A 9,758-nucleotide genomic window follows, 5' to 3' on the forward strand; every position below is an offset into this window, starting at 1 on the left:
ACAGGACAAAAATGCCCCTTCAGGTTGAATATGCGACTGCATTTCCATCGCATAGCAGACATGCGGTCCGCATTCTTGACATTGCCATCGCAAATTGAAACCTAGTTTCCAGGCCTTCACCGCATTTATGGTTTGCGGTCCGCATTGTAGGAATGCGACCACATTTTGCGTCGCATTTCCTTCTTTCAGTAGACCTCATGTTTGGTTTGCGTTCAATTCTGCGGCTCGCAAACAGGTTATGCGATCGCAGATGGGACCGCATTTCTGACGTTGAATTTTGCCCAGCAATCTGTTTTGGTCTGTGATTTTGGTGTAAGATCTGCGGTTCGCATGTGGGTTTTGTGATAGCATTTCCACAATTGCGATGCCTTTTTGCTCTTTTCTTGTCTTTTTGTGGCTTTTTGCTTTCATTTCCATTCTCTTTGGTCCTTAGACAAACACTAAAACTGCATAAGTAAAGGAGATAATTGCATTAAAAACAAGCTAAAATCTAAGCAATTTGTATTGAAATGTGCTGAAATTCTCCGGCACATCACCAAGGGACTTATATGTCTACCTTACGATTGGAAAGTTATGGTTCCCTTTAAGGAAAAACCCACTAAGAGGCCAACTTAAGGTGCAAAGGGACTCATATGTCCACCTTAAGGTTGGAAAGTTATAGTTCCCTTTAATGATAAACCCACAAAAAGGCCAGCATAAGGTGCAAATGGACTTATATGTCCACCTTAAGATTGGAAAATTATAAAGCTTCAACTCGAAGACTTCGTGGACTTGACGACGTTGACTTGAACACTTGGAAAACTTTGAAGATTTGGCGGACTTTGCAGACTTCAACTTGAAGACCAACAAACATGAAGATTACTTAAAGATTCGGCGGACTTTGATGTTTCAACCTGAAGGCTTTGAGGGCTCAAATACTTCAACTTGAAGACCGGCGAGTTTGAGGACCTCAACTTGCAGACTTCAACTTGAATACTTGGAGGCTTAAATATTTCGACTTGAAGACCGGTAGACTTAAAGATTTGGCGAACATGAAGACATAGTGAACCCCGGATTTCATTGCAAATACTTGGCATTCTCCTAAAAATTGTCCCATTGAAGATACCAATTTACCATGGAGGGTTGCCCCGTTTAAATCAAATGGGATCCAAAGTTTAACAGAAGAATGGTATCTCAGCTCGATTTTCAAGTGCTGATTGAATGAATTACACTCCATCGTTCTTCATTCGGACAACGAATGGGGGGGGGGGTTATGTATCTTTTGAACTTATGCGACTGAACTCAGAATGAAACTCTAAGCTTCCTACGTACCTCGGTGAAGAGGATCAAGTCATATCGTAGTTCAGAATGAGTGATGTTTTTTATGTCCTAACTTTTGTGTAGGCCGCTTTTTTTGAGGTTTTCAACCTAGCAGACTCTTTTTTTTCGAGCCGTACACAGTTTAGCCTCATAGGGGCTAGGACTGTAGGAACATGCAGTTTAGGCTCGTGCGTCAAGGAGCATTATGACTTGTAGTTTAGGCTCGTATGTTGAGGAGCGTTGCAAATTCAAGGATAATACTTCTTCAAAAACTTGCCATTGATAGGGCCGATTCTCATGCCATGTGCATCAACCAGCTTGTAAGCCCCACTTGAGTAAGCTTCTTGCAAGACATATGGCCCATCCCATTTTGAAGCGAACTTCCCTACATGTTTATGGGAAGTAATGATGGGTCTTCGTATGACAATGACTTGATCTCCTACTTGAAAGGATCTCAGGCGAACTCTTTTATTGAAGGTGCGAGACAGTCGAGCTTGATAACGTTCAAGGCTTTGTTGAGCTTCCAACCTCTTTTCATCAAGAGCCCCCAACTCTGCTAATCAAAGCCGAGCATTTTCTTCATCAACGATCCCCTCTTGAATAGCCAGTCGTAATGAAGGTATTTGACGCTCGAGTGGCAAGATGACTTCGACTCCATAAATGAGTGAATAAGGAGTCGCTTGTGTTGGCGTGCGGTGAGTCGTCCTATATGCCCATAGAGCTTCTTCCATACGGCCATTCCAATCTCGTTTGGATTTGGAGACAACTTTCTTTAACAAGTTGCATAGAGTCTTGTTGAATGCCTCACCTAGACATTGGCAGCAACATTGCACATAGTTGCTTGAAGCCAAAGAGATCAAAAATCTTGTTCATCAACCTATTGTCGAATGGCTTTCCATTATCCATTATTATGTGATGAGGAATGCCAAAGCGATAGATTATGTTTACTCGGATGAAACTTGAAACATTTTCCTTCTTTACCTCCTTAAGAGCAACAGCTTCAGCCTATTTCGAGAAGTAGTCAGTTGCAACCAAGATGTATAGGTGCCCACCAGAGGACTTTGGCAGTGGTCCAACAACATCCAATCCCTAAGCGTCAAACGGCCAGGATGCAACAGTCAGGTGCAACACTTCAGGAGGTTGATGAATAAAATTCTCATGGAATTGACAAGCCTTGCATCTTCTAGCGTAGTCCAAGCAATCTTTTACCATTGTTGGCCAATAATACCCCATCCTGTTTATATGGAAGTGGAGCCTTGGTCCAGACTGGTGTGACCTACATACCCTAGAATGTGCCTCTTGCAAAGCTTGGAGTGCTTCTTATTCCCCTAAGTATCGCAAGAGTACTCCCTCGAATAACCTTCTATATAGAGTATCTTTGTAGTAAAGGAAGCGAGGTGCACGATGATGAATTTCAGTCCTTCTCCTCGGATTTTCTAGAAGTATCCCATAGCATAAGTAGTCGATAATGGGTTGTCGCCATTCTTCTTTCTCAACTTCACAAACAATGACAAGATGTTTGAGTTTATTTTCTTCACCTTCAACCTCATTTGGCGGCGGTACTACCCATTTTTGGCAGATAGTAACTTGCGTTTGATCAGGTAGGGTTAACGATGAAGCTAAGGCAGCTAAAGCATCAGCCTTCTTATTTTTTTTCCTTGGAACATGCTGAATAGTCACATCAGCGAGCCACCCCATTAATTTTTTTAGCGTAATCATGATATGGGCGTAGTTCAGGCTTTTTGACCTCGTAACTACCTAAAAGCTAATTGACCACTAATTGAGAGTCACCAAAGACTTTCAATTGCAACCGCTGAGAAGTGACAAATACTACACCACAACCAGCTCCTCCGAGATGTGCAGCACCATCAAAGTACATCTTCCATGGAGGTTGAACTGCAGTGACCATTGCGCCTCATCAGGTAGTTCGTAAGTTAGCTCCTAATCATCATGTATAGGGTGATATACCAAGAAGTCTGCTAACACTTGTCCTTTTATAGCCTTTTGAAGGATGTACACAATCTCAAATTGTTGAAACTGGAGGTACCACCTTGCTAATCGATCACTAAGGACATGTTTTGACATCACGAACTTGATGGGATTTTCTCTAGAAACAAGATGAACTACATGAGATTGAAAGTAGTTCTTCAACTTTTGGATTGAGAAGACTAGTGCCAATCATAACTTTTCGATTGGCGAATAATTCAGCTCGTTTGGTGTCGTCATCTTGCTCAAGTAGTAAAGAGAGTTTTCTTTCCCCTCACTATTTTCTTGGGCCAAAAGTGCTCCAATAGACCTTTCTTCGCAATGTATAGTATCAATGGCTTTCCAGGTATAGGGGCTGCTAAAACTGGAGGCTTTATCAAGTATGTTTTGATACTTTCAAAGGAATTGCTACAAGCTTGGTCCCACTTGAAAGGAACGCCTTTCTTCATGAGGCGACTAAATGGTTGGCACCTCCCAGCTAGGTTTGAGATGATTCTCCTAAGGTATGCTAGCTTTCCTTGCAGGCGTTTCAATTGATGAATATCCCGAGGCTCAGGCATTTTCAAAATGGCATCTACTTTGGCTTGATCAATTTCGATCCCTCAATATCGGACAATGAAACCAAGGAACTTTCCAGAAGTAACTCCAAAGTCACATTTCAATGGATTCATCCTAAGTTGGTACCTCCGGAGCAACTCAAATACCATTCTCAAGTCTTTCAAGTGGTCTCCCTTCTTTCTTGATTTTACAACCAAGTCTTCAACAGAGCATTCGACATTCTTGTGGAGAAGATTGTCAAAAATATTTTCCATAGCCCTTTGGTAAGTAGCACCAGCGTTCTCAAGCCAAAAGGCATTACCTTGTAGCAATAAATACCCTTGGGGGTGCGGAATGCAGTAAGCACTTCATCTTTTGGTGCCATGCAAATTTGGTTATAGCTCGATGAGCCGTCCATGAAAGACATTGCCTCGTAACCAGTAGTAGCGTCGATCATCAGCTCTGGAATAGGAAGTGGGAATTCTTCTTTGGGACACGCATTGTTGAGATCCCTGAAGTCAACGCATACTCGAATCTGGCCATCCTTCTTCCTTGCAGGGACAATACTTGAAACCCATGTTGGGTATTTAACTTCCCGAATAAATCCAGCTTCAATGAGTTTGTTAACTTCGGTTTCAATCAGGGGAACCAAGTCCGGCCTAAAGTGCCTTTGATCTTGCTTAACAGGACGAGCGCCATTCTTGACTGCGAGGTGATGGACTGCTACTTTAGGGTCCAAGCCAGGAATTTCTTTGTAACTCCAAGCAAAGACATCCCTAAACTCCTTGAGTAACTCAATATAAGTTCTTTCTTCATCAACTTCTAGTAAAGCACTTAGGTAGGTGGGTCTTGGTTCTTCATCAGTGCCAAGGTTAACTTCTTTAAAAGGAATCAATCGTTGCCTTCACCCGTTCTTCAAGTTTCGGCGGAGCATCTTTTGCATCATCATTTTCTTGAGGGTCCCCATTGTTGATGGATATGTGATAACATGGTGAGACATCGTCCGATTTCTTGTCATCCTCCATTAGAGATGAAACATCGTGCTCTCCTTGTGTAGTAACATGATACGAAGAACCCACACTTTCTTCGTCTTCATCACGTTCTTTTGTACAGACCACAGTGTATGGCTTCACCTTTAGTACCTCATCACACGAAACCATGACTCTTGTTTGTCGCCTCATTCTAGAAGGAGCTAGACTTTGGAAATCCTTAGAGATCTTCTGAATTTTGGGCGAATCGGGTGTTCTTTTATTTTGATAATTTATCTGGAACTTATTCCCCTTCTTTAATGGACCCAATCTCTCAAATACGGAACTCCTTTCGCATGTTAGTTTGGAGATTACATGATTCACCTTCATCATTCTTCCTTTTAGGGACATGTTGGAGCGCAAGACTTACTTTCTTGCCATAAGATGCAATATTCCCTCTATACGATTTATTCGCGTTGGGTTGTACCTCCTTAGTAACAATGTTGGCTTCACCAGTAGTCACCTCAACTCTTTTAGTTGTGGGCTCGTTATTCTTGCTTTTCATGACATTATCAGCTTTCAGCTCCTTCACGATGCGGTTCTTCAAGTAGAACTTTTCATCGGCAAAGTGTGACTCAGCCTCGGTGAATGGCTCATCATCAGCAACTATCTTCTTTTCGAATTCACCCTCGTAGTATTTTAAACATTGATGGTGGGTAGATGGAACTACTTTATTTTCATGTATCCAAGACCTTCCAAGCAAGACGTTGTATGAAATCTTTGCATCGATCACATGCAACCATGCACTTGATTGCATATCTTCAATGGTTATTCCCAACCTGATCTCTCCTATGGCTCTTTTGCCCCATTGGTTGAATCCTCGAATCATCACATGGCTTTCTTAGAGTTCGTTCATGGGAATTCTGAGTTCTTTTACAGTGCGAACTGTCAAGATGTTCACTGAGGATCCTACTTCAACCAAAATTTGATTTACTCTTTCATCGCGCACATAGCCAACCAGGTATAATGGGTGGTTGTGAAGAGTGTCACCCAGTAGAAGATCGTCATTTGTGAACGTAACCTTTTCCTCGCATGCGTTAACTTCCTGAGGAGTAGACTCTTTTCTTCCCCTTTATCAGCATGCAACAAGAGGCCTCGTTACCATCACAGGAAATCTTCATGCGGAACTAACATGGCAAGAAATCCTCCAAGGTCACTGGATGTCGTGGCTTTTGAGGGTGGTGCACCTCCACTTTTGCTTTCTTCAAATACTTAACTGGATTCCATCTCCTTGGTCTTTTCACCATCATTTTCCTTGTTGGTTGTTCAATTGATTCTTTTCGTGGGCTCCTTTTGTGGCGCCTACGGCGAGTCACCAATGTCCAACCTTCATCATTATCATGGTGGTCTACTTCGACTTTGTTATTCTCTAGTCATTCTTCATCTTTGATTTCTTTTAAACTGCATAACTCATCTAGACTGAATTAGCCAAAGGTAATAGGGACTTGGTTCCCACTTACCTTCTCATCTTCAAGCACGATCTTCTTTTGACGGGCCAAGTCCAAGTCACACCCCTTTTCTACTGCAGCAAAAGGTAGATATATGTTACAGATTGTGTGTTAAAGAGTTTTTCCAATTAAAGTGACAAACTTGAGTAGGGATTATTTTATTGTTCAGAGTCGCCACTTGGAATTGATTATTGGATGTTCCATGTCACCTTTTGTTTGAATCCCTAGTCAAAGGAAGGTTTGACTCTATTATTATTGGTTTGCAAAAACAAAGTCCGGGTAAGGAATTCTTTTGATCGGGGAGAAGGTGTAAGGCATTCCCCGAGTCCCGTAGTTCTAGCACGATCGCTTTTATTGACTAAAATTGGCTTGAATTAGTTATTGGATAAATTGCGTTTTATTTTATTTTCATGTTTGCCTATGTCCCCTTTTATTGTTGATGACTTTATTAATCTCAAACTGGGACAAGTATCCCCGAACCTAGCTTACACTAACCAAGACGAGTATCCCCGACCTTAGTTCGTGTGTCGTACCCAAAAGTGGAGCCTACTCGAAGTTAATTAAATAAAACTTTTTTAATTACTTGAAAGAATTGAAACAAGACGTGTCCTTATGACCTTCTCATTTTATTTATGACTTTATTCCGAAGTGAGTCTTCCCGGCATTGGTTAAGATGAAATTATTTATCTTACTTAAGATAAATTACTATAGGGGTTAGATTATGGAAAAATTACTGTTCATCTTTATCGTAAAATAAAATGCCTATTTGTAGCTTAATGGTGGTAAGACGATGTATAAAACTTAGTAAATATTGAACCTACTTATAACCTTATTCTTATTATTGTCGTTATTATTTAAAATGATGAAACTAATATAAAGCTACATTTGTTCCTAAAATTTGCCTAGCGCTTTTATTAAGAAGATAAAATTATTCTTATTTATAAAAAGAAACATTCTGACTCTTGTTTGAGTTACTTGATAGAATTTGCTGAGCTCTAAGTAAAATTGATTCCCAAAGAAACATTCAGAACTTGCAATCAAAAGATTATGTCCTCATTAACACTGACTGTAACGACCGATCGGTCTTTTTGAGCTCTAGCGCGTCGTTCAGCGGTTTGAAGCCCTGAGTAGCTTCACTTCAGGTATTACGACTTGTACGCGTGGTCGGAATTGAATTCCGGGAAGTTCGGAGTTGATTTGGAGAGAGAATTCTCATTTACTAAGATTGGATTTTTGAGTAAACAACCTCGGAATTGAGATTCGAAGGTTCCAGCAGGTTCGTATGATGATTTCGGACTTGGGCATATGTCACGACCGAAACCGAAGGGCCGCGACGGGCACCCGGTGCCTTACTCAACCGAGTACCGGCGTAACATATCTATCTTATCATACTATCATGAGTAAATGAGCAAGAAAACCCGTCATGATATAACAAGAATAAAACATAAGGAAATACTCAACATATGACGACCCAACATGATATACAAACTTATACATGTGACATACGGGTCAATAAGGCCGACATGGCCATTTGTAAACTCAAAACATAGGCCGACAAGGCCAAACAAGTATCCATTCACCTGACATCTGTCTACAAGCCTCTAAGAGTACATTAAATCATAAAGGTCAGGACAGGGCCCCGCCATACCAATCAATACATATCCAAAGCATACTGACCAAATAGGCAACTCCGGAGCAAGTGGAGTGCACCAACACCTTCGCTGAGTTGATAGCCTACTAGGAGGACTGTCAACCTATCAATCGGGACCTGCGGGCATGAAACGCAGCGTCACCAGGCAAAAGGGACGTCAGTACGAATAAAGTACCGAGTATGTAAGGCAGGAAAGCATAAACAAGAACAGTAATGTAAAGAGAGAGAGGAGATACAACCTGTAACATCTGAGTGCCTCCGGGGGCTACTGATATGAAATGCATAATACATATATATACATAAACTTTTAAAAACATATGCCTCTCTGGGCATCATCATCATCATATCGTACCCGGCCTCAAAGAGGACTCGGTAAAAACGTACTTGGCCATCATAAGGCTCGGTAGAATCGTACCCAGCCACGTGGAGCTCGGTAAACCCAACTGATCAGTGGTTTCACAATAGGTGTCGTACCCAGCCGACTATAGCGCGACTCGGTAGAGTAAAATAGATACTATATATAATGCATGCTAGACTCATGGAATCACCTTCTAAACCTTTTGGAGTGACTTAAGAACATTATGGACATCCATACCCTCAATATGAACCTTAGTAGGATTCAAGGATCATACACACTTGCTTAAATAATTTTATAAGGAAAGAACAATATGGACAACCTTAGTTGCTAGGAGTAGATCCGTCATGAAGTAGCGTATTCATTTCACTTCAGATCATGCCAAAAGAAAGAAGGAAGTGCCTGAACATACCTTAAACCCGTTGAGTCCTTAATCCCTTCCAAGCAACTCTTCAAACAAGTCAACTCAATCTATCATAGTATAAGGAGATTCAAAATCAGTGCTGAGCAAAGGCTATGTCTTTAACTTAAGCTAGTAGCTCCTTTACGTAAATTCGGGCAGCATCTCCCCTGTAACAAGGGCCTCCTCCAATATCATGTACCAATAAAAACAACCAGAGAAATCCATCAACATATAAATATCAATATCAAAACACTATATAACAACAAAAAGTCACACTACTTCACGACGAGTGGCAAGCTCCGATTGGAATCCGTATAACCCATATCACCCCTTATAGATTTCTTACATTACCTTAACAGCATCATTAACATGATAATGAATTAGTTCATCAATGATTCCACCCTTATACCATATATTTATAACAAAGGAAATAATCCACAACTCCAATTATCTTCAATTAGAAACTTTACTGCTAGTTCATGTCTAGTCCAACCATTTAACTTAATCAACATCAAGATAACCTTAAGCTCCTGCAAGAACACAATACACATACCTTCTACAGTATCTTCAAGTTGAAATCCAAGTTATATTTAGCTTACACCAGCCCTCAATGGCAATACAACACCATAGAAGTGACTTAAGCTAATCCAAGTATTATATTGTAATTTATCATCCTAACAACTTAACCAACATACAAGCAAGCTTAATCACATTAGTAGGCTGTTATGCTTAATCACAATTAGTAGGCTGTTATTCTTCACTTTTGATGTTGAAATATGGTGTAATCCATTTGCAAGACTTGAAATAACCTAGGGTTGATATGAAAACCATGGGAGAGTATTTTACCGAACATAAACCACTTAAAACAACCTCCCACACGAGCTGGAACCACCCAAAAATCAGCAACAACAAGAAGAACAAGAAACTTACTAGCGCCACGGGATTCCCGATACTTGATTTGTGTAGTTTGCCCTTTGTTTGGGTCTTGGATCATGAGAGAACCTTGAGAGAGTGTTTCTAGGGTTCTAAGGTCTGAATATACTGAAAATAA

The sequence above is a fragment of the Nicotiana attenuata genome, chromosome 9 (genome assembly GCF_001879085.1).
Source record: "Nicotiana attenuata strain UT chromosome 9, NIATTr2, whole genome shotgun sequence".
In the NCBI taxonomy this organism is placed as follows: domain Eukaryota; kingdom Viridiplantae; phylum Streptophyta; class Magnoliopsida; order Solanales; family Solanaceae; genus Nicotiana; species Nicotiana attenuata.